Source organism: Chlorocebus sabaeus, chromosome 14, assembly GCF_047675955.1.
Source record: "Chlorocebus sabaeus isolate Y175 chromosome 14, mChlSab1.0.hap1, whole genome shotgun sequence".
In the NCBI taxonomy this organism is placed as follows: domain Eukaryota; kingdom Metazoa; phylum Chordata; class Mammalia; order Primates; family Cercopithecidae; genus Chlorocebus; species Chlorocebus sabaeus.
The window spans coordinates 83,751,909-83,776,488 of NC_132917.1; the positions used below are offsets into that span (position 1 = coordinate 83,751,909).

Sequence of the window (24,580 nt, forward strand, 5' to 3'; positions counted from 1 at the left end):
TTGGATGAAAAGCAAAAAAAAAAAAAATCTCTCTACAGTAATATACCAATTCTGCCATGTAAACTCTAAACATCTTTTATGACTATTTTTCTGAAAGATGTTACTAGCATCAAAATTACTCAGAAAAGTCATATCTATTGGTCCAATAATGTTTGTACTGAAGTGCTCTAAGTTATATTTATAGAGTTCAATGATTCACTTAAATCCTGTGTGTAAACGTTGCATGATGTACTTACAACAGGTAGCAGGCAAAGATGATTGCAGCATTAATTAATTATATGGTGAAATATGCCAGTAGGGAAACTGTCTGTAGGATATGAATCACTTTCCTCACTCTCAGTACAGTCTCAAGTAAGAGGAAAAGGATTAGAAAAAAGCATTTATTAACAAACATTTATTTGTGTATCTCCTATATGTCAATATCTAGATTCCAGAGAAATAGCTATGAAAAAATATTAAAAATAACTAAAAATCCTGACCTTATAGTCCTTATATTCTATATTAGTTACAGATTAAAATATTTACAAATATAGTATGTAGACTGGTGAATGCTACAGATATAAAGAAAGAAAACAGGGAAGTCCAGTGGAGAGGGAAAGAATTGTAACTGAAACAAAATGCGCAGGGAAAGTTTTGCTTAAGGAAAGAACTAAAAAAGCAATTACCAGAAGATGATGAGAGAAAAAATCTTGAGGGTGTCTACAGAAACAGTATTTCATGTAGAACAAATCACAAGTACAAATGTTTTTAATCATGAGAAAGCACAGCATGAGCAAAGAGACAGATTGATGGAAACAGTGATCCCTGACCAGAACCATCCACTGTCATCACCCAGGAGTTTGTTAAAAATGCAGAAACCAAGGACCTATGTATATGTACCAAATCAATTCTGCATTTTGACAAAATTCCTAGGTGATTCTTATGTAAGTAAAATTTTCAGAAGCATTGAACTAGATGAAAAGGAATAGGAGATACGTGAAAAGATGTAGCTAGGAGCTAGGTTACATAAAACTTTTTTGGACTCAAAATGTACCTTGACTTTCATTCTGGGTGACTGATAATCCACTGTGTGACAGTTAGCTGAACAGTAAACAATCTCAGGTCACTGCTGGCACACATGGTGCCTTTGTGTCAATCCTTAAAAAGACACTACTTTCTCAACACTCTATACTAACCATTTGCCATAGTGTTGTCATAATTGCACAATGAGTGATATGTGAATGGTGTTCTCGACAATTCCACACTGCGCAGTCTGCATAGTCATATATAGCAGGTCTACAACTTACCTGTTTATAGAGTCATCCAGCACTTGATGGAGAATTCCGTTAAGGGAAAATAATAAAATCACAAGTATTAGTTAGAGGGCTTTGTCACAAGTAAAGAGATAATAGTGGTTTATATGAAGGTGGAAAACATTGAAGGATTCTGAATACATTTTGAATAAAGTATCAACAAGACAGATTATATGTGGGAGACAAGATAAAAAAGATATAAAGGATGACACTAAAATTTCTGTACTGAGGTTACGGAAAGTAGAGTTACAATTACCGGGTTGAGGAAGATTATGGGTAAAGTTGATCTGATGTGAAAAGAGATAGCTGGAGTCAAGTTTTACATAAATTAAATTTGAGATGCCAATTAGACATCCAAGTGGATATAATGAGTCATCAACTACATATACAAAGCCAAAATTAAGGAAAAATCATCTGCTTGGAAATATAAGTTTGAGAAATTTTATCATAAAGATAATGTTTAGAGGCATGAGAATGGATAAACTCAGCAAATGACTGAGAATAGACAGAAAAAAAAGAATCCATGGGACACCATACCTGATCTTTGAAGCACATCTATGTTTAGAGAAGATCAGAAGCAACAAGAAAGAAGGCTGAAAAGAAACAACCAATTAAGTAGGAGAAAAGTCAGGAGCATTTGGAAGCCAAGGGAAAATACCTTTCAAGGAGTAAGTAGTAATTAATTGTGTCTAATGCATCAGAAAAATGAAGTCAGAGGAAGACTGGATCCTGACCATTAAACAAGGAGAGGACATTATTGACTTTCACAAGAAACACCACAAATGCTGTGGGATCCATGAATTATCAATTCTAATAGGCCTGAAGAGCTGTTGAAACAGAGGTAGAAGTAGAAATAAGCTTTAAATCTAAAATATAAAGAAATATTATTTTTTTATTCAAAATTATTATTTTACATTCATTATTTTTTTATTTTTATTTTTTATTATACTTTAAGTTCTAGGGTACATGTGGATAACGTGCAGGTTTGTTACATATGTATACTTGTGCCATGTTGGCGTGCTGCACCCATCAACTCGTCAGCACCCATCAACTCGTCATTTACATCAAGTATAACTCCCAATGCAATCTCTTCCCCCCCCAATTCCCCGTGATAGGCCCCAGTGTGTGATGTTCCCTTTCCCAAGTCCAAGCGATCTCATTGTTCAGTTCCCACCTATGAGTGAGAACATGCGGTGTTTGGTTTTCTGTTCTTGTGATAGTTTGCTGGGAATGATGGTTTCCAGCTGCATCCATGTCCCGACAAAGGACACTAACTCATCCTTTTTTATGACTGCATAGTATTCCATGGTGTATATGTGCCACATTTTCTTAATCCAGTCTGTCACTGATGGACATTTGGGTTGATTCCAAGTCTTTGCTATTGTGAATAGTGCTGCAATAAACATATGTGTGCATGTGTCTTTATAGCAGCATGATTTATAATCCTTTGGGTATATACCCAGTAATGGGATGGCTGGGTCATATGGTACTTCTAGTTCTAGATCCTTGAGGAATCGTCATACTGTTTTCCATAATGGTTGAACTAGTTTACAATCCCACTAACAGTGTAAAAGTGTTCCTATTTCTCCACATCCTGTCCAGCATCTGTTGTTTGCTGACTTTTTAATGATTGCCATTCTAACTGGTGTGAGATGGTATCTCATTGTGGTTTTGATTTGCATTTCTCTGATGGCCAGTGATGATGAGCATTTTTTCATGTGTCTGTTGGCTGTATGAATGTCTTCTTTTGAGAACTGTCTGTTCATATACTTTGCCCACTTTTCGATGGGGTTGTTCATTTTTTTCTTGTAAATTTGTTTGAGTTCTTTGTAGGTTCTGGATATTAGCCCTTTGTCAGATGAGTAGATTGCAAAAATTTTCTCCCATTCTGTAGGTTGCCTGTTCGCTCTGAGTAGTTTCTTTTGCTGTGCAGAAGCTCTTTAGTTTAATTAGATCCCATTTGTCAATTTTGGCTTTTGTTGCCATTGCTTTTGGTGTTTTAGACATGAAGTCCTTGCCCATGCGTATGTCCTGAATGGTATTACCTAGGTTTTCTTCTAGGGTTTTTATGGTATTAGGTCTAACATTTAGTCTCTAATCCATCTTGAATTAATATTCGTATAAGGAGTAAGGAAAGGATCCAGTTTCAGCTTTCTACTTGTGGCTAGCCAATTTTCCCAGCACCATTTATTAAATAGGGAATCCTTTCCCCCTTTCTTGTTTTTCTGAGGTTTGGGCTTCATCCCTGGGATGCAAGGCTGGTTCAACATACGAAAGTCAATAAACGTAATCCAGCATATAAACAGAACCAAAGACAAAAACCACATGATTATCTCAATAGATGCAGAAACGGCCTTTGACAAAATTCAACAGCCCTTCATGCTAAAAACGCTCAACAAATTTGGTATTGATGGAATGTATCTCAAAATAATAAGAGCTATTTATGACAAACCCACAGCCAATATCATACTGAATGGGCAAAAACTGGAAAAATTCCCTTTGAAAACTGGCACAAGACAGGGATGCCCTCTCTCACCACACCTATTCAACATAGTGTTGGAAGTTCTGGCTAGGGCAATCAGGCAAGAGAAAGAAATAAAGGGGATTCAGTTAGGAAAAGAGGAAGTCAAATTGTCCCTGTTTGCAGATGACATGATTGTACATTTAGAAAACCCCATTGTCTTAGCCCAAAATCTCCTTAAGCTGAGAAGCAACTTCAGTAAAGTCTCAGGATACAAAATTAATGTGCAAAAATCACAAGCATTCTTATACACCAGTAACACACAGAGAGCCAAATCATGAATGAACTTCCATTCACAATTGCTTCAAAGAGAATAAAATACCTAGGAATCCAACTTACTAGGGATGTAAAGGACCTCTTCAAGGAGAACTACAAGCCACTGCTCAGTGAAATAAAAGAGGACACAAACAAATGGAAGAACATACCATGCTCATGGATAGGAAGAATCAATATTGTGAAAATGGCCATACTGCCCAAGGTAATTTATAGATTCAATGCCATCCCCATCAAGCTACCAATGAGTTGCTTCACAGAATTGGAAAAAACTGCTTTAAAGTTCATATGGAACCAAAAAAGAGCCCGCATTGCCAAGACAATCCTAAGTCAAAAGAACAAAGCTGGAGGCATCACACTACCTGACTTCAAACTATACTACAAGGCTACAGTAACCAAAACAGCATGGTACTGGTACCAAAACAGAGATATAGACCAATGGAACAGAACAGAGTCCTCAGAAATAATACCACACATCTACAGCCATCTGATCTTTGGAAATATTATTTTATTTGCATCTTTCTCATAAAATACTAATGCATGTTTTGTGAAAAATATCCCTGAATCCTTAAATTATTGTGAGGCATGTAGGGGGCATTACAGTATCTTCTTTTGATAGAAAATGCATCTTTAGATGATGGAAACTGATAATTTTTATAACAGAAATTCACAGAGTAGAATCTGCTTCTTATAGTCAGTTCAGTTATTTCCCCTCTAAATCTAAGGAATCCAGAAACTTTGCCTCCTCCCTCCTCTAACCCCCAGAAATTTTTTACTTGTGCTACAGATATGTATTGGAGCGACAGTTCACAGATACATGGCTTATTTATGCCTGTGGATCAGAAGTTGTTTGAGTACAGAGTTTGTTTTGAGAAATAGATGGATAGATGATAGACGACAGATAGATAGATAGATAGATAGATAGATAGATAGATAGATAGATAAGATAGATAGATAGATAGATAAATTTTTTTTACTCCACTCTCCAGCTCTTGCAAAGAAGCATTAGAAATGCATCATAAATTTCTGCACCTTGCATGCAAGGTACATTTTATACTTCAATGAGTCCTTTTTAACTTAAATCTGATGACTTTTTGTTTCACTTTATTTTATTTTATTTTGTTTTGTTTTGTTTTATTTCTGAGACAGTGTTTCATTCTGTCATCCAGGCAGAGGCACAATCTACAGTGGCAGAGTCATGGCCCACTTCAGCCTCCACAGCCCAGACACAAGAAATCCTCCCACCTCAGCACCCCAAGTAGCTGGGACTACAGGTACGGGCCACCATGCCTGGCTAATTTTTGTGGTTTTTGTAGAGACAGGGTTTTGCCATGTTGCCCAGGCTGGTCTTGAACTTCTGAGCTCAAGAGATCCTCCTGCCTTGGCCTCCCAAAGTGCTGGGATTAGAGGCGTGAGCCACCATGCCAGGCCAGTTTTTTTTCTCTCTGTAGAAATGACTCTCATTTTCCTTACAGGTTTTTTTCTTGCCAATGGGCAAGGCTCTAGTGATTATAGCATGGGTTTTATAATTATTTATATAATTATATTGACTTCTAAAATAAACACCTAAGTTGATTTCTTTTGACAAAGGATGTGAGCATGTATTTATTAAATCAATATATGGCATACAAATGGTAGGCTCAGAAAAGATGCTAGAATAATTTAAATAAATAAATAAATAAATATGTGCGTGTGTGTGTATATATATATATATATTACATTGAAATAAAAAGATTCTGCACAACAAAAGAAAAAACTAACACAGTGAAAGATAACCTATGAATTGGGAGAAAATATTTGCAAGCCTTATATCTGATAATGGGTTAACATCCAAAATATGTAAGGAACTCATATGTCAGGAACTCCAAATATGTAAGGAAAACGTTGCAGATTCAAGCCATCCCAGATTTGCTATAGTTGCAGACATACGTGTATGTCTGTTTATGCTGCTTCTGTCTTTTACGATTTAGATCTTTTGATATGTTAACTCATAATTCCAAATTCTGATCTATTCAAAATATTTCACTTAATGAAGAGAAGAAAAAAAAAGACTATACTAAGTTTTAAAAAAGTTTTATTTTTTAATTGGAAAAGTAATCTAATGAATAATTAACATGAGATAGCAAATAGATGTTAATTACTTGAAATTACTTATGTTTATGATGATAAGAGGGTTTGTCATGAAGTTTTCCAGCCATTCTTACCAACATGAGAGTCATTACTGTTTTTACAATTAGTCTACATCTACTCATTCTAAAACTTTGACTTAAACTTTTGCTTAAAGTCTCAGGTTTCTACTTTTTTAAAAAAGGCAAATTGGTAAACAGTAATAATTTACACTCAATTCTCTTAAAAGGTAAATTGGTATACACTGATAATTTACTGTCATGACAGAGAAGGATAGGAAATGGAAAAGTCCCATCATAAAGTTTTCCAGTTGAATATATTTATTTTAAATATGACTTTGCTAATTGCTATAAAGCCTGAAATTGAAACACTGATATTGTGATTCTACGTCAAATATTCTCATCATTGTATTAAATGACTTCTATAGTGTCACTCAAAAGGATGCATATAAAGCAATGCCTTATGCATGTAATTGTTAGGCATTTGTCTTTCTATAAAAATTGAGCCTTTTTTTTTTTTAGACAGAGTCTTACTCTGTTGCCCAGGCTGGTGTGCACTGGCACAATCCCAGCTCACTACAACCTCCACCTCCTGGGTTCAAGTGATTCTTTTGCTTCAGCTTCCTGAATAGCTGGGATTGCAGGCACCCACCACAACGCCTGGCTTATTTTTAATAGAGACTGGGTTTCACCATTTTGGCCAGGCTGTTCTTGAACTCCTGACCTTCGGTAATCTGCCGGCCTCAGCCTCCCAAAGTTCTGAGAGCCACCAAACGAGAGCCACCGCATCAGCCAGAGCATATGATTTTTTGAAATAAATACTACGTCCCGTGCACTTTCAAAAATAATTTCAATTTGATAATTGTAAATTGACAAATTATCATTGTATGTATTTATGGGGTTCAAAATAATTTTATAATCTATGAATATAATGTGGAATAATAAAATCAAGTTAATTAGCAAACCCATTACCTCAAATATTTATTTTCTGTCATGAGAAATTTTAAACTGTACACTCTCAGTGATTTTGAAATGTGCAATACATTATTATTTACTGTATTCACCACACTGAAATATATCTCAAAGTAAACAATAACAAAACCTTTATTTCTGTCTAATTAAGGCTTTGATCCCTTTGTCCATTATCTTTCCATTCCCCGCAATCCCCCAGCCTCTAGCAATTACCTCTCTACTCTGTTTCTTTGAGTTTGGCTGTTTAAATTCCACATAGACATGAGAACATGAGATATTTCTCTTTCTGTATCTGGCTTATTTCACTTAGCATAATTTTCTCCAATTCTATCCATGTTGTTTCCAGTAGAAAGAGGTTCTTTTATTTAACTGGACTATTGTGAATAGTGCTGCAATGAACATGGGAGTGTAGACCTCTCTTTGCCATTTTTAAATATTTTGGATAAATACCCAGAGGTGAAATTGCTAGATAATATGGTAATTCTATTCTTAGTTTCTTGAGGGACTTCTATAAAGTTTTCCAGTATGGTTGTACTAATGTACATTCCCATAAACATTGTACAATTGTTCCCTTTTCTCTACAGTCTTGCCAGGACTTATCTTTTGACTTTTTAAAAAATAGCCATTCTCACAGATGTGAGATGAAATCTCATTTGGCTGTGAGATTTTACTTTTGTGGTTTTCCTTTTCATTTCCCCAATCATTAGGGATGTTGACATTTTTTCTTATATCTGCTGTCCATTTTTATATCTACATTTGAGAAATGTCTGCTCAAGTCCTTTACTTACTTTTTAAGTTGGATTATTTTCTTTCTTTCTATAGAGTTGAGTTCCTTACATATTTTGGATGTTAACCCATTATCAGATATAAGGCTTGCAAATATTTTCTCCCAATTCATTGGTTATCTTTCACTCTGTTAGTTTTTTCTTTTGTTATGCAGAATCTTTTTATTTCAATATAATCCCATTTGTCTGTTTTTTTTTAATTGCCTGCACTTGTGGGGTCAAATTTAAAAAATTATTGCTCAGACCAATGTTGTGTAGCTTTTCACTATGTTTGCTCCTTAACAGTTTTATAGTTTCAGATCTTATGTTTTTTGTTTTTTGTTTTTTTTTTGAGATGGAGTCTCGCTCTGTCGCCCAGTGACCGGATCTCAGCTCACTGCAAGCTCCACCTCCGGGGTTTACGCTATTCTCCTGCCTCAGCCTCCCGAGTAGCTGGGACTACAGGCGCCCACCACCATGCCTGGCTAATTGGTTTTTTTTTTTTTTTTTTTTTTTTGTATTTTTAGTAGAGACAGGGTTTCACCGTGTTAGCCAGGATGGTCTCGATCTCCTGACCTCGTGATCCACCCGTCTCGGCCTCCCAAAGTGCAGGTCTTATGTTTAAGTCTTGAATCCATTTTTAGTTGATTTTTCTATGGGGTGTAAAATAATGGTCAACTTTCATGTTTTTGCATATACATATTCAACGTTCCTAACATCATTTATTGAAGAAACTCTCCTTTTCTTAGCATGTATGTTAGACACCTTTGTTGAAAATCAATTGACTGTACATGCATGAATTCATGACTGGGCTCTCTATTCTGCTTCATTGGTCAATGAGTTTTTGTTTGTTTGTTTGTTTTTGCCAGTACCATGCTGTTTTAATTACTACTGATTTGTAGCAGTATTTGAAATCAGTTAGTATGATTTTGTTTTGTTTCAACTCTATAGAAAGAAAATAAAAATAATCCTTAAGTTTTGTTCTGCTTGTTTATAATTGCCTTGTTTGCTTTTGTGTGTGTGTGTGCTTCCATGTGAATTTTAGGCTTATTGTTTCTATTTATATAACAGGAAATTGGAATTTTTATAGGCATTGCTTTGAATCTGCTTTGTTTAAGATAGCATGGGAATTGTACCAATATTAATTCATACTAATGGAATAACTTTCCATTTATTTGTGTCTTCTTCAATTTATTTCACTGTTTTAATTTTCATTGTACATACATTTCACCTCCTTGCTTAAACTTATTCCTAAATACTTTAATATTTTGTAGCTACTGTAAATGGGGTTGTTTTCTTGATTTCTTTTTGAATAGTTTGTTGTTGATATGTGGAAATGGTACTAATTTTTGTATTGATTTCTTATTCTGCAACTTTTTGTATGCATTCATTGGTTCTAATAGTCTTTTGATAAAATCTTTAGAGTTTTCTATATTCAAGATCATGTCATCAACAAACAGCAACACATTTACTTCTTTCTTTACTATTTGGATGCTTTATTTTTTTCCATGCCTAATTGGTCTGAATAGGACTTCCAATGCATTGTACAAGAGAAGTGAGGACAGTGAGCATCCTTGTCTTGTTCTGGACCTTAAATGAAACGGTTTCAGTGTTGCATCATTGAGTATTATGGTAGCTGTGGTTTTCTCGTATATGGCCTTTATTGTTTTGAGGTATATTCCTTCTATACCTAATTTATTCAGTATTTTTTAATCATAAAAATGTTTAATTTTGTCAAATTCTTGTTTTAATCTAACAAGATGATCATATTATTGTCTTATTATCTTAATGTGATGTATCACAATGATTAATTTCATATTTTGAACCATCCTTGTACCTCAAAGAATAATCTCACTTGATCATGGTGAATGATAGTTTGAATGTTTTGTTAAATTTGGTTTACTAGTATTTTGTTGAATGCTTTTGCCTCCATGTACATCAAGGATATTGGCTTGTACTTTTCTTTAAAGTCCTTGTCTGGTTTTGTGTATTAGTCCATTTTCATACTTCTACGAAGAATCACCGGAGACTGGGTAATTTATAAAGAAAAAAAGGCTAATGGAATCAGTTGCACATAGCTGAGGAGGCCTCACAATCATGGTGGAAGGTGAAGGAGAAGCAAAGGCATGTCTTACATGGTGGTAGACAAAACAGCATGGCCAAGTGAACTGCTCTTTATAAAACCATCAGATCTCATGAGACTTATTGACTATCACAAGAACAGCACGGAATAAAACCCACCCCATGATTCAATTACCTTCCACTGGGTCCCTCCCATGATATGTGGGGATTATGGCAGCTACAATTCAAGAGAAGATTTGGTTAGGGACACAACCAAACTATATCACTTTGGCATAAGGGCAATGTTGGTCTTATAAAATGAGTTTGGAAGTAGTCTTTTCTCTTCCATTTTTTTTTGAAAGAGTTTGTGAAAGACTGTATTAGTTCTTCTTTAAGTATTTTGTAGAATTCAGCACTGAGAGACCAGGTCATCGACTTTTCCTTGACAGGGGACATTTTATTACTGGTTCAGTTACATTAGTCATTACTGTTATCTTCAACTCTTCTATTTCTTCTTGATTTTTCCTTATCGTTGAATTGTGTTTAAGAATTTATCCATTTAATCTAGGTTATCCCTTTTTTTTGGTATATAATTTTTGTCAAAATCTCTTAAAGTCCTTGGTATTTTTGTGGTGTCAGTTGTCTCCTTTTTACATTTTTGATTTTATTTGAGTTTTCTTTCTTTTTTCTTAGTGTAACTAAAGGTTTTTCTGTTTTTTAAATCCACTCTTAGTTTTGTTGCACTTTTGCATTTTTTTGTCTCTGTGTCATTTATTTATGCTTTGATCCTTAATATGTTTTCTGTGCATGCTGATATTGGGCTTAGTTTGTTCTTTTTCTATCTCCTAGGAATGCAAATTTGTTTATTTGAGATCTTTCTTCTTTTTTGATGTAGGTCTATGTTGCTGTAAAATTTCCTCTTACAACTGCTTTTGTTACATCTTGTAAATTTTGGTATGCTGTGCTGCCATTTTTGCTTGCCATTTTTGTACTTTGATACATATAACAACTACCAAGGTCATTTTTCACGGAATTACAAAAAAACTATTCTGAAATTTATATGAAACAAAAAGAAGTCAGAATATTCAAAGCAATCTGAAGCAAAAAGGACAAAGCCAGAGGCATGATATTATCTGACTTCAAAAAATACTACAAGACCACAGTAGATAAAACAGTATGATGCTGGTACAGAAGCAGACACAGAGACCAATGGAATAGAACAGAGAACCAACAAATAAAGCCCCACATTGACAGTCATCTGATCTTCAACAAAATCAACAGAAATAAGCAATAGTTAAAGGACCCCTTATTCAATAAATGATGCTGGGATAACTGGCTTTTCATAGGTAGAAGAATAAAATCAACTCAAGATTAATTAAGGACTTAAGTGTAAGACCTCAAACTATAAAAATCCTCGCAGAAAACTTAGAAAATATTTTTCTTAACATTGGCCTTGGCAAATAATGTATGACTAAGTTCAAAAAAGAAACTGCAAAAAAAAAAAAAGAAGAAGAAAAATTGACAAGTGGGACCTAATTAAAGAAAGAGCTTCTGCCCAGCATAAGAAATAATCCACAGAGTAAACAGCCAGTCTACAGAATGAAAGTATTTCCTAAGTATGCATCTTACGAAGGTCTTATATCCCTAATCTACAAGAAGCTTAAATAAATCAACAAGCAAAAACCAAAAACCACATTAAAAAGTGAGCAAAGAACACAGACACTTTTCAAAGAAGACATACAAGTGACCAACAAATACATGAAAAAATACTCAACATCACAAGCCATTAGAGACATGCAAATCAAAACCACAATGAGATACCATCTCACACCAGTCAGAATGACTATTACTAAAAAGTCAGAAAATATCAGATGTTGGCGAGGCTGTGGAGAAAATGGAATGCTTATATAACATTGGTAGGAATGTAAATCAGTTCAGCCACTGTGGAAAGCAGTTTGAAGATTCGTCAAAGAACTAAAAAGAGAACTAACATTTGACTCAATAATCTCATTACCGGGTATACACCCAAAGGGAAATACATTGTTCTACCATAAAAACATATGCACCTGAATGCATCACAGCACTATTCACAATAGCAAAGAAATACAATCAACCTAGGTGCCCATCAAGAGCAGACTAGATGTAAAACTATGGTACATATACACCATAGAATACTATGCAGGCATAGAAAAGAACAAAACCATATCCTTTGGAACAATATAGGTGCAGCTGGAGCCTATTATTTGAAGCAAATCAATGCAGAAACAGCAAACCAAATACCACATATTATCACTTATAACTGGGAGTTAAACATCGGGTACACCTGGAAATAAAGACAGGAACAATAGACACTGGGTACTACAAGAGGAAGGAGGCTGGGAGAAGGGCCGGAGTTGAAAATTACCTTTTGGGGACTATGCTCACTACCTGGGTGATAGATTCAACTCTATGCAAAACATAAGCATCATGAAATATACCCTTGTATCAAATAGATGCAACAAAAAATGATAAAGAGGATATCACTACTGATCCTACAGAAATACAAACTCCCATCAGGGAATGCTATAAACACCTCTATGTAAATAAACTAGAAAATCTAGAAGAAATTGATAAATTCCTGGACACATACACCCTCCCAAGACTAAACCATGAAGAAGTTGAATCCCTGAATATACCAATAACAGGTTCTGAAATGGAGACAATAATTGATAGCCTACCAACCAAAAAAAAGTCCAAGATCAGACAGATTCACAGCCGAATTCTAGCAGATGTACAAAGAGGAGCTGGTACCATTCCTTCTGAAACTATTCCAATCAATAGAAAAAGAAGGAATCCTCCCTCACTCATTTTATGAGGCCAGGATCATCCTGATACCAAAGCCTGGCAGAGACATAACAAAAAAAGAGAATTTTAGACCAACATTCCTGATGAACATCAATGCAAAAATCCTCAATAAAATACTGGCAAAACCAAAACCAGTAGCACATCAAAAAGCTTATCCAGCATGATCAAGTGGGCTTCATCCCTGGGATGCAAGTCTGGTTCAACATGCGCAAATCAATAAACGTAATCCAGCATATAAACAGAACCAAAGACAAAAAACACATGATTATCTCAACAGATGCAGAAAAGGCCTTCGACAAAATTCCACAGTCTTCATGCTAAAAACTCTCAATAAACTAGCTATTCAGGGGACGTATTCTCAAAATAATAAGAGCTATTTATGACAAACCCACAGCCAATATCATACTGAATGGGCAAAACCTAGAAGCATACCCTTTGAAAACTGGTACAAGACAGGGATGCTCTCTCTCACCACTCCTATTCAACATAGTGTTGGAAGGTTTGGCCAGGACATCAGGCAGGAGAAAGAAATAAAGGGTATTCAATTAGGAAAAGAGGAAGTCAAATTGTCACTGTTTGCAGATGACATGATTGTATATTCAGAAAACCCCATCGTCTCAGCCCAAAATCTCCATAAGCTGATAAGCAAATTCAGCAAAGTCTCACAATACAAAAGCAATGTGCAAAAATCACAAGCATTCCTACACACCAATAACAGACAAACAGAAAGCCAAATCATAAGTGAACTCCCATTCACAATTGTTTCAAAGAGAATAAAATACCTAGGAATCCAACTTACAAGGGATGTGAAGAACTTCTTCAAGGAGTACTACAAACCACTACTAAACTAAATAAAAGAGGACACAAACAAATGGAAGAACATACCATGCTCATGGATACGAAGAATCAATATCGTGAAAATGATCATCCTGCCCAAAGTAATTTATAGATTCAATGCCATCCGCATCAAGCTACTAATGACTTTCTTCATAGAATTAGAAAAAAATACTTTAAAGTTCATATGGAACCAAAAAGGAGCCCACATTGCCAAGACAATCCTAAGCCAAAAGAACAAAGCTGGAGGCATCACACTACCTGACTTCAAACTATACTACAAGGCTACAGTAACCAAAATAGCACGGTACTGGTACCAAAACAGAGATTTAGACCAATGGAACAGAACAGAGCCCTCAGAAATAATACCACACATCTACAACCACCTGATCTTTGACAAACCTGACAAAAACAAAGAACTGGGGAAAGGATTCCCTATTTAATAAATAGTGCTGGGAAAACTGGTTAGCCATATGTAGAAAGCTGAAACTAGATCCCTTCCTTATACCTTATACACAAATTAATTCAACGTGGATTAGAGACTTAAATGTTAGACTTAATACCATAAAAACCCTAGAAGAAAATCTAGGTAATACCATTCAGGACATAGAGCATGGACAAGGACTTCATGTCTAAAACACCAAAAGCAATGGCAACAAAAGCCAAAATTGACAAATGGGATCTAACTAAACTAAAGAGCTTTTGCACAGCAAAAGAAACTACCATCAGAGTGAACAGGCAATCTACAAAATGGGAGAAAATTTTTGCAATCTACTCATCTGACAAAGGGCTAATATCCAGAATCTACAAAGAACTTAAACAAATTTACAAGAAAAAAACAAACAACCCCATCAAAAAGCGGGCAAAGGATATGAACAGACATTTCTCAAAAGAAGACATTTATGCAGCCAACAGACATGAAAAAATGCTCATCATCACTCACCATCAGAGAAATGCAAATCAAAACAACAATGAGATACCATCTCCCACTGTTTAGAATAGCAATCATTAAAAAGTCAGGAAACAACAGGTGCTAGAAAGGATGTGGAGAAATAGGAACGCTTTTACACTGTTGTTGGGACTGTAAACTAGTTCAACCATTGTGGAAGACAGTGTGGCAATTCCTCAAGGATCCAGAACTAGAAATACCATTTGACCCAGCCATCCCATTACTGGGGATATACCTAAAGGATTATAAATCATGCTGCTACAAAGACACATGCACACATATGTTTATTGCAGCACTATTCACAATAGCAAAGGCTTGGAACCAACCCAAATGTCCATCAATGACAGACTGGATTAAGAAAATGTGGCACATATACACCATGGAATACTATGCAGCCATAAAAAAGGATGAGTCCATGTCCTTTGTAGGGATATGGATGAAGCTGGAAACCATCATCCTGAGCAAACGATTGCAAGGATAGAAAACCAAACACCGCATGTTCTCACTCATAAGTGGGAACTGAACAATGAGAAACACTTGGACACAGGGTGGGGAACATTACACACTGGGGCCTGTCGTGGGGTGTGGGGAGGGAGGAGGGATAGCAATTAGGAAATATACCTAATTTAAATGATGAGTTAATGGGTGCAGCACACCAACATGGCACATGTATATATATGCAACAAACCTACACACTGTGCACATGTACCCTAGAACTTAAAGGATTATATATATATATATGTACGTGTGTGTGTATGTGTGTATATATATATCCTTGTAACAAACTTGCACATGTACTCCTTGAATCTAAAATGCTGAACAAAAGTTTACACTATTTTAGTGTTCAAATCTATGTCGTAAAAAATAATAGCTTCTAAGTCATTTGTGAGGCTTAGAAATGCTTTTCCTGCTCCTAGATTAATAAAATATGTTGTATATATAATTTTTCTTTTAAAAACTGTTTTTAATTTTTGTGGGTACTACTGGGTGTATATATTTATGGGGTTCATGAGATGTTTTGATACAGGCATGCAATGCATAATTTTTAGAAGAGAAATTTCTTCTCAGACCTTTAGTAATTCTTCTCTTTGATTTTCATCTTTCTTCTCTCCCTCATGGCTCCCACTCCTCTGTTTTTTTTAAATTGCCTTTTCACTTTCTTTGAGTCTTCCACTTAGAGGTCTCACCCTACCAGACCCTTCTTAGCTCCATTTACTAGTTGTACCATGCCTATGCTTTTTGGTTAGTCTATTTTTAAAGCATATTATCACTTGTATTCTCAATTCTATAATAACTTTTTTTCCTTCTGAGCTACCAACATTCATGAACTCTTATCCTGGATAAAATCAACATCTGTCATTTTGTCTCCAATTTTAAACTGTTTTGCATTTTGGATACGGTGACCTGAATGTCATAAAGGGCACCACTACAAAAAAATACCTGTATCTTATAGTTCTCAATATTGTCAGGCATTCCTCAGGATGGCTAGCATAAATTTAATTTTTTTAAATGTCAAGATCTGAGAGGCAGCCAATAGGAGCATAAAGAGACACGACAATTACGTTTAATGTGATATCCTGGATGGGATACTGGAACAGTAAAAGGGCATTAGATAATAAAGTCAGAAAATATGAACTTCTATTTAAGTACAAATAGTAAATTATGGATTGTAGTTAATAATAATATATAAATATTGTTTTATTAATTGTGACAAATATACCAATTGTATTAGTCTGTTTTCATGCTGCTAATAAAGACATACCCAAGACTGGACAATTTACAAAGGAAAAAGATTTAATTGACTCACAGTTTCACACGGCTAGGGAGGTCTCACAATCATGGCAGAAGGCAAATGAGGCGCAAAGTCACGTCTCAAATGGCAACAAGCAACAGAGCTTTTATAGGGGAACTCCCCTTTATAAAACCATCAGATCTCATGAGATTTATTCACGATCATGAGAATAGCACGGTAAAAACCCACCTCCATGATTTAATTACTTCCCACGTGGACCCTCCCATGACACATGGAAATTATGAGAGCTACAATTCAAGATGAGATTTGGGTGGGGACACAGCCAAATCATATCACCATTCTAATGTAAAATGCAATTATTAGTAGGGGATGCTGGGTGTGGGAATATGAGAACTCTCAGTACCATCATCTCGACTTTTTTATAAATCTAAAACTATTCTAATATTGAAAAGTTTATTCTTAAAAGAATTCTTATTCTTAAAAGCATAAAATATGTCAGTAGGCATTTCACAGCAAGTGATATCCATATTGTCAATGAACACTTGATATAATTAAAGACATTAAAGTTAAAATCATAGTGACATCTCACCAGGCATCTATCTGAATGGTTAAAATTACAAAGACTGACAATACTAAGGTTTGACAAGGACATGCAGCAAGAGGAAATTTCATACCCTACTGGTAGGCATGTAAATTGGTCTGACCAATTTGGTAATTTTTTTTTTTTTTTTCAGGGTAGTGTACTAAAGTATAACATAAGCATTCCTTTTGTCCAATCAGTTCCACTCCTACGCATATACCAACTCATACTGCATGCATATGTGCACCAAAATAACTTTTACAAAAATACTCATGGCCAAATTATACATAATAGTCTAAAGAGAAAACAGTGCAAAAACCATAAAAATAGAATGCATGAATAATCTGTAGTATATTTGTATATTAAAATACTGTAAAGCAGTAAAAGTTAATAAACTACATAATCAGTAAAAACATGAAACAGGAATCAATGAAGATAGTATGTTGATTAAAAATGATCACAAAATATCAAAAGAAGACACACATGGATGAATATCATACGATTTTTTCATATAAAATTTGAAGATAATGTCATGCATTAGACATCTCATTGTACTTTCGAAAGGAGGGTATGATGTTGACTGGGAAGAAACTTGAGGGGGACACTGTGAATGCTGTTGACTATTTCTTGATTCAAGCAGTGGTTTCATAGCTGTTTTCATGGTGTAAAAATCTAAGGAGCTATCCATTAATATTACACTTCTTACATTCGTTTGAAACATTTTTTCAATTACATCTAGATTCTCTACCTTCTGATTATCTTTACATGCTTTTTACCATAGTAACTAGCAATTCCTGTTTGCCTAAACTAGTGATGTTTTTATTTCCTTTTCTATTCCTGATCTCTGTCACACTGTTTATTTCTTGAAGTGTTTTATTTGCCATTTCATTCTATTCCCCTTTTGTATCCTTTCTTCTTCATCTTCTCATCAAATGTTTCTTCTGAGAATTATTAGGTTGTTGTCTCATTCAGTATATATACCAAAATGTATCCAATACAATATATTCAATTAAAATTAGCCATAGGATGATAAAACTCATTTTGAAGATCCAAACTGATACATTTAACTATTTATTGAACACCTTCATTTGACTTCCTTAAGACACTTTAGATTTAATTTACTGGTCTTCTCTTCTTTTACTGGTATGCCTTTTACTGTTGTAGACTTAAAGAATCATGAAAAATTCTCAGCTCAAAATCATCCAGGACCATCTAATTCTTAATCTCATAGGCCACTGCAATAGCTTCTTAGCTGAATTTACTTACTGCAAGCCTTGCCCCATTAATACTGCTGCTAATTATTTTCCCTAAACCAAATCTGTTAACTAAGTTTTGTATAAACTATTTCCTGTCCTCTACATATCTATATGCTAGATTCAATTTCTCAAAACAGCATATAGTACATTTCAGTCTCAGTCCTACTTATATCTCCACTTTACTTTATAGAACCCTTTCCCTAACTATGTTAAACCAACATTCTCCTGTTCTGTTAATACTGTATCTCCTCATCATCTGTTATGGCTCTGTGCCTATGAACAGACTGTCTTGAAGATGATTGTCTAACATCCTGCTGTCCATCTCTGCTTGGAAAATTATACTTCTCTGTCAGAGTCAAAACAAATATTTTTGCATCTTTCCATATCTAGAGATCTTTGTGTCCTTTTCTATGTTCCCAAGTGTTCCAATTTCAAATGTATGATTCCAATATTGAAATTAAAAATGGATAATATAAGATTAAATTATACTTAATATATTTATTTAAGGTTTTTAAAGTTGATTATAATTATGTATGTTGAAAATTAAATCTTCAAAGGCTAGTTAATAAACATTATTCACAACATATTTTGACTAAAAACACATATATATCCAACCATCCAACCACATGCTGCATAAAATTCCTCAGCTTTATTTTTCTGTAGGATATCATTTAGAGAATAAAGAATAAAAATTTTAAAATTTTGTTAAATTTGAATTTTACATTTGAAAGGACTGTTAAGATGCAATTGACTTCAGAATATTTTCTCAACATTTCCCTTACATTTTCTCTACCTCCCTATCACAAAATCCTCAAGTTAATCACATCTGCAAAGTCTCATGTGCCAAATAAAATTTCAGCTATTAGGATGTGAACATCTTTAAAGAGAGATTATTCTTCCAGACACATTTGAGGACATCCTTTTTATGCTGAACTTTATTATATATTCTTCTTATTGGATGGGTAAAATGACAAAGGAATGGTGAAATTCTGAGATTCCCTCTGAGCAGTCTATCTCAAAATATGCCCCAGGGTTATCACAAGAATGGTAAATTTCTGACTTTATATAATTCCTATAAAGTCAGAATTTTGGGGAATGGAGTTTACATATACTAATTTTAGCAGGAATGCACCTCAGTCAGAATGAAGTTGAGTACCAATGTCTGAGAAGTGAGAGCATATATTCAACAACCAAGTCAAAGCTTTCTCTATTTTTGTTTTTATTCAACATATAAAGTGAAAGAATGTAAGATGATTAATAAATTAAGGCTGGAACATACACATCCTTATTTTCAGTCCTTTACAACAACATTTATCAAATGTTGATGAATATAAATTCATGGTCAAAATTAAGATAATACAAAAAGCAAATGTTAATTCTTTCAGACTCAAAGAATGCTCATCTATCTAATTACTTTCCAGTTTACATAACTTTTAAGGGACTAGAGTACTTCATTTTAACCAAGACAAAAAATCCCAAATATGATTATTCCATATTCAAATACATTTCACAATTGAGGGCAAGGTGGCTACATAATAGCATAAACCTTTATATTTTAATCAGTCTTCAAAACAACAAAATATAAAAACAAAAAATAATAACTAAGAACAGAAAGATGAATGCATCAGTTCATTTTCACACTGCTGTAAAAACTTCCTAAGGTTGAGTAATTTGTAAAGAAAAGAGGTTTAATTCACTCACAGTTCCACATGGCTGGGGAGCCCTCAGGAGACTTACAATCATGGCAGAAGGGGAAGCAGGCATATCTTTCATGGTGGCAGGTGAGAGAGAGAAAACAAGATCAGGGAAAACTGCCTTATAAAATTATCTGATCTCATGAGAATGTTCTCACTATCATGAGAATAGCATGTTGGAAACTGCCCCTATGATCCAATCACCTCCCACCAGGTTCTTCCTTCAACATATGGGGATTACAATTTGGATGACATTTGGGTGGGAATACAGCCAAACAATATAAATAAATACTGGGTCCACAAAATTAAAATCAGTTTTCAATTAATGCTAATGGGACTAATTTGGTTGGGACATAGCCAAACCATATCAATAAATATTGACCCCACAAAATTAGATTCGGTTTTTGATTAATGCCAATTTTAAGTTGGTGCAAAATTAATGCCAGGGGAATTCAATATTTAAAAAAGCTTATTGAAGAGCAACTTGATTGTCTTCCTGTGGCTTCTAAGGACTTGACAGATTCCCTTGCAGTTCCCTAACTTGAACAAGGAAAAGCTAGCCTGACCTGAGAAGTAAGTAGCAAGGGAAGGTTGAAGAGACCCTGAGCATGAGTAGAAGTGGGTTTTGTCCATCTATTCAGAGGGCCTCACAATTTACTCATAAATTTGAAACTAATGATGGCTGGGGCATAATGGTGAAGAAAGAGGCTCCCCTTTGTTTTCCTCAGTGGTACCAAAGCTTAGATCATAGTCATTACAGTGGGCTGCATCTCAGAAGTAATAAACTATTTCTTTCTTTAGTCCTGGAGAAAACCTATCTTATGTTGTACTTAACTGTAAGTAAAGAATGGGGAGTCCAACTTTCCTCTTTCCAATTAGAGTATATGTTTGTATACTCTAGTAATTTTAGAATAATTTTCAGTGACATTAAAAGTTCATTGCTTCTATAAAAGTAGTACAGAAGACAAAAGGGAAATAAATGAACTTACAAAAATAAATGAAGGTTAACTGCAAGTGACCGAAAAATTTTAAATATTAGTGGCAGTAAACAGATGAATTTTCACTAGAGATGTGAACTCGAAGATAAAGTTTTTTGTCTCCAAAATATGTATACATATATTAGGTAATACAATGAAACAAAATAAGATCACACTAAGAAAGATGTATGTTCTAAAATGAATAATAATTCTTGAATAAGAATTTAACAGAGAGGGAAGAATCACATCAATTAAAAAAAATTAAGCTGTTTTATGGTAAATATAGACTCACATGAGGTTGTAAGATATAATACAAAGAACTGTTTCCTTATGGTAAGATCTTACAAAAATATAATGCAATATCACAACCAGAAGGTTGACGTTGAGAAAATTCATCCTCCTTCTTTAGCTTTTCATCATTTTACCTGTACTTGTGTGTGTGTACATATGTATTTAGTTCTATACAACTTTATCATGTGTGCAGGTTCATATATCCATGACCACAGTCAAGATATTTAAAACAGTTCCATAGCCACAAAGATTCCTCACATTGTCCTTTATAATCAAACTTACCACTCTTTCATCTTCCTACCTCCTCCCAAATAACAATAACTACTGTCAACAACTAATCTATTCATGATTTCAACAATTTTGTCTTTTGAAAATGTAATATAATGAAAACATATAGTATATAATCTTTTTAAACAGGAGATTTTTACTCAGTATAGTTCCCTGGAGAACTATGATTTATTGCATGAATAAATATTTCAATCATTTCCATCACTAAGTAGTATTCCATGGCATAGATATAACATAATTTTTTAACCACTCACCTATTAGAAGACATCTAAGTTGTTTCCAGTTTATACATATAATGAGTAAAGCAGATAAAAATATCATGGATTTTTTTTGTGAAAACATGTATTTTTATGAAATAAATGTGCAACAGTGCAATTGTTGGAAGGTATAGTAATTTATGTTTATTTTTATAAGAAACTGCCAAAATGTTTTTCATGCCAGTGGACATGCCAGTATACATTCCCAGTTACAATGTATGAGGGATCCAGTTTCCCATATCCTCACCAACATTTGCCCTTGCAGTTTTAATCTGCAGTTCCCAAAGACAAATGATGTCAAATATCTTTTCATGTGCTTTTTGCTATTTACACATCATCTTTGGTGAAACGCCTGATTATTTTCTAATTAAACGGCATTCTTTTTTCCTGTTGCGTTTTGAAAATTCTTTGTATTTTCTAGAGACTATTGTACTGTTAATCTTGTGGTTTGCAAGTATTTTCTCTAGTCTGTAATATTTCCCGGAATGTATTATAGCCATTTTATTTATTTTTCAATGTCATAACTATTTTGTTTCTTATTTTCTCCCTTCCTTCCTTTGTGTTTTTAGTGACACTTTTTGATTATCTTCTTATTTCTTTTTGTATATGTTTTACAAGTGTTTTCTTTGTGGTTATTTTGAATAGTATATGCAACATCCTAATATCCCAGATCTAACAATCTATTTTAAATTAGTGCCAACTTAAATTCAACTGCATACAAAAACTGCAGTCTTTAACAGCTCTGCCCTCCTCTCACTTTTTGTTTCTGATTTAACAAATTGCATCATTATATATTGTGGACTCATTAAAATAGACATACAATTACTTTAAAAAGTCTTTAAAATCTTATAGAAAATGAAAAGTGGAGTTACAAACCAAAATTAAAACAATACTAATTATTTATGACTGTTCTTTTATATATCTTTACTACAGAACTTTATATTTTTGTATGGCTTTGACTTACTGTATAGCATTCTTTTATTTCAACGTGTAGTACTGAGAGGTGGCAAAATGCTAGCAGCCTTCGCTCTGGGCGCCTCCTTGGCCTCAGCGTCCACTCTGGCGGTGCTTGAGGAGCCTTTCAGCCCGTCTGAAGGGCACTGTGGGAGCCCATCTCCCGGCAGGCCGAGGCCAGAGCTGGCTACCTCTGCTTGCAGGGAGGTGTGCTGGGAGAGGCGCGGGCAAGAACCAGGGCCGCGCGCAGCGCTCGCAGGTCAGCGCGAGTTCCGGGTGGGCGTGGGCTTGGCAGGCCCCCGCACTGGGAGCGGCCGCTGGCGCCCGCGCCGGCCTGTGAGGGGCTTAGCACCCAGGCCAGCAGCTGCGGAGGGTGCGCTGGGTCCCCCAGCAGTGCCGGCCCGCCGGCGCCGGCACTCGAATTCTCGCGGGGCCTCAGCTGCCTCCCCACGGAGCAGGGCTCCGGATCTGCAGCCCGGCATGCCCGAGCCTCCTAGACGAGCCCCGCACCCTGCTCCGCGGCGCCTGCTCCCATCAACCGCCCAAGGGCTGAGGAGTGCCAGCTCAGGGCGCAGGACTGGCCGGCAACTCCGCCTGTGGCCCTGGCGCAGGATCCACTGGATGAAGCCAGCTGGGCTCCTGGGTCTAGTGGGAACTTAGAGAACCTTTATGTCTGGCTAAGGGATTGTGGATGCACCAATCAGTACTCCGTGTCTAGCTCAAGGTATGTAAATACACCAATCAGTACTCTGTGTCTTGCTCAAGGTTTGTAAAGACACCAGTCAGTACTCTGTATCTAGCTAACTTAGTGGGGACTTGGATAACTTTTCTGTCTAGCACTTTGTATCTAGCATAAGGATTGTAAATGCACCAATCAGCGCTCTGTGTCTAGCTCAGGGATTGTAAACACACCAGTCAGAACCCTGTCAAAATGGACCAATCAGCTCTCTGTAAAATGGGCCAATCATCAGGATGTGGGTGGGGTCAGATAAAGGAGTAAAAACAGGCTGCCCCAGCCAGCCAGCAGAAAGTCCCTAGGGTCACCCTACACAGTGTGGAAGCTTTGTTCTTTCTCTCTTTGCAATAAATGTTGCTGCTGCTCACTCTTTGGGTCCATACCGCCTTTATGAGCTGCACCACTCACTGGGAAGGTCTGCAGTTTCACTCCTGAGGCCAGCCAGACCACGAACCCACTGGGAGGAATGAACAACTCCAGACATGCCGCCTTTAAGAGCTGTAACAGTCACCATGAAGGTCTGCAGCATCACTCCTGAAATCAGCGAGACCAGGAACCCACCAGAAGGAAGAAACTGTGGACACATCTGAACATCTGAAGGAACAAACTCCGGACTGCCATCTTTAAGAACTGTAACACTCACCGCGAGGGTCCGCGGTTTCATTCTTGAAGTCAGTCAGACCAAGAACCCACCAATTCTGGACACAGTACTATCCTTAGGCTTTCTTGTACAGCAGGTCTAGGTGGTAATGAATGCCCTCAACTTTTGTTTATACAGGAATGTCTTAATTTCTCCCCTTATTTTTGAAGTACTGTTTTACTAAACACTGAGTATCAGGTAACATGTTTCTTTTTTCTTTTAACACTTTAAATATATCATCCCACTTCAAAGATTTCTTCTGATAAATCCACTGATAATTCATATTGAAGCTCACTCACACATGACAAGTTACTTTCCTTTGCTATTTTCAAGATTTTCTCTGTCTTTGATTTTTAACAGTTTTATTATAATGTGTCTCAGTGTGGGTCTCTTTGAGTATTATCCTACTTGGAGTTCATTAACTTTTTGTATTTGTATATCCATAACTCTTCTCAAATTTGAAAAGTTTTTGTACCTTATTATTTCAAAGAAATTCTCCCATTCTACTTTTCCTTCTT

At 35.6% G+C, this 24,580-nt stretch overlaps 1 long non-coding RNA gene across 1 annotated transcript in view; it reads right to left on the bottom strand.

Annotated features, from left to right (window-relative positions):
- LOC140713441 (uncharacterized) overlaps nucleotides 1–22,901 on the bottom strand; it is a 142,535-nt gene extending 119,634 nt beyond the window's left edge. The window contains exons 1-2 of the long non-coding RNA XR_012095517.1: nucleotides 22,697–22,901; nucleotides 19,927–19,991 (exon numbers count right to left, since the gene is read on the bottom strand). This is a non-coding gene — a long non-coding RNA (uncharacterized lncRNA). The remainder of the gene's footprint in view (nucleotides 1–19,926; nucleotides 19,992–22,696) is intronic.
- Nucleotides 22,902–24,580: the final 1,679 nt, after the last annotated feature.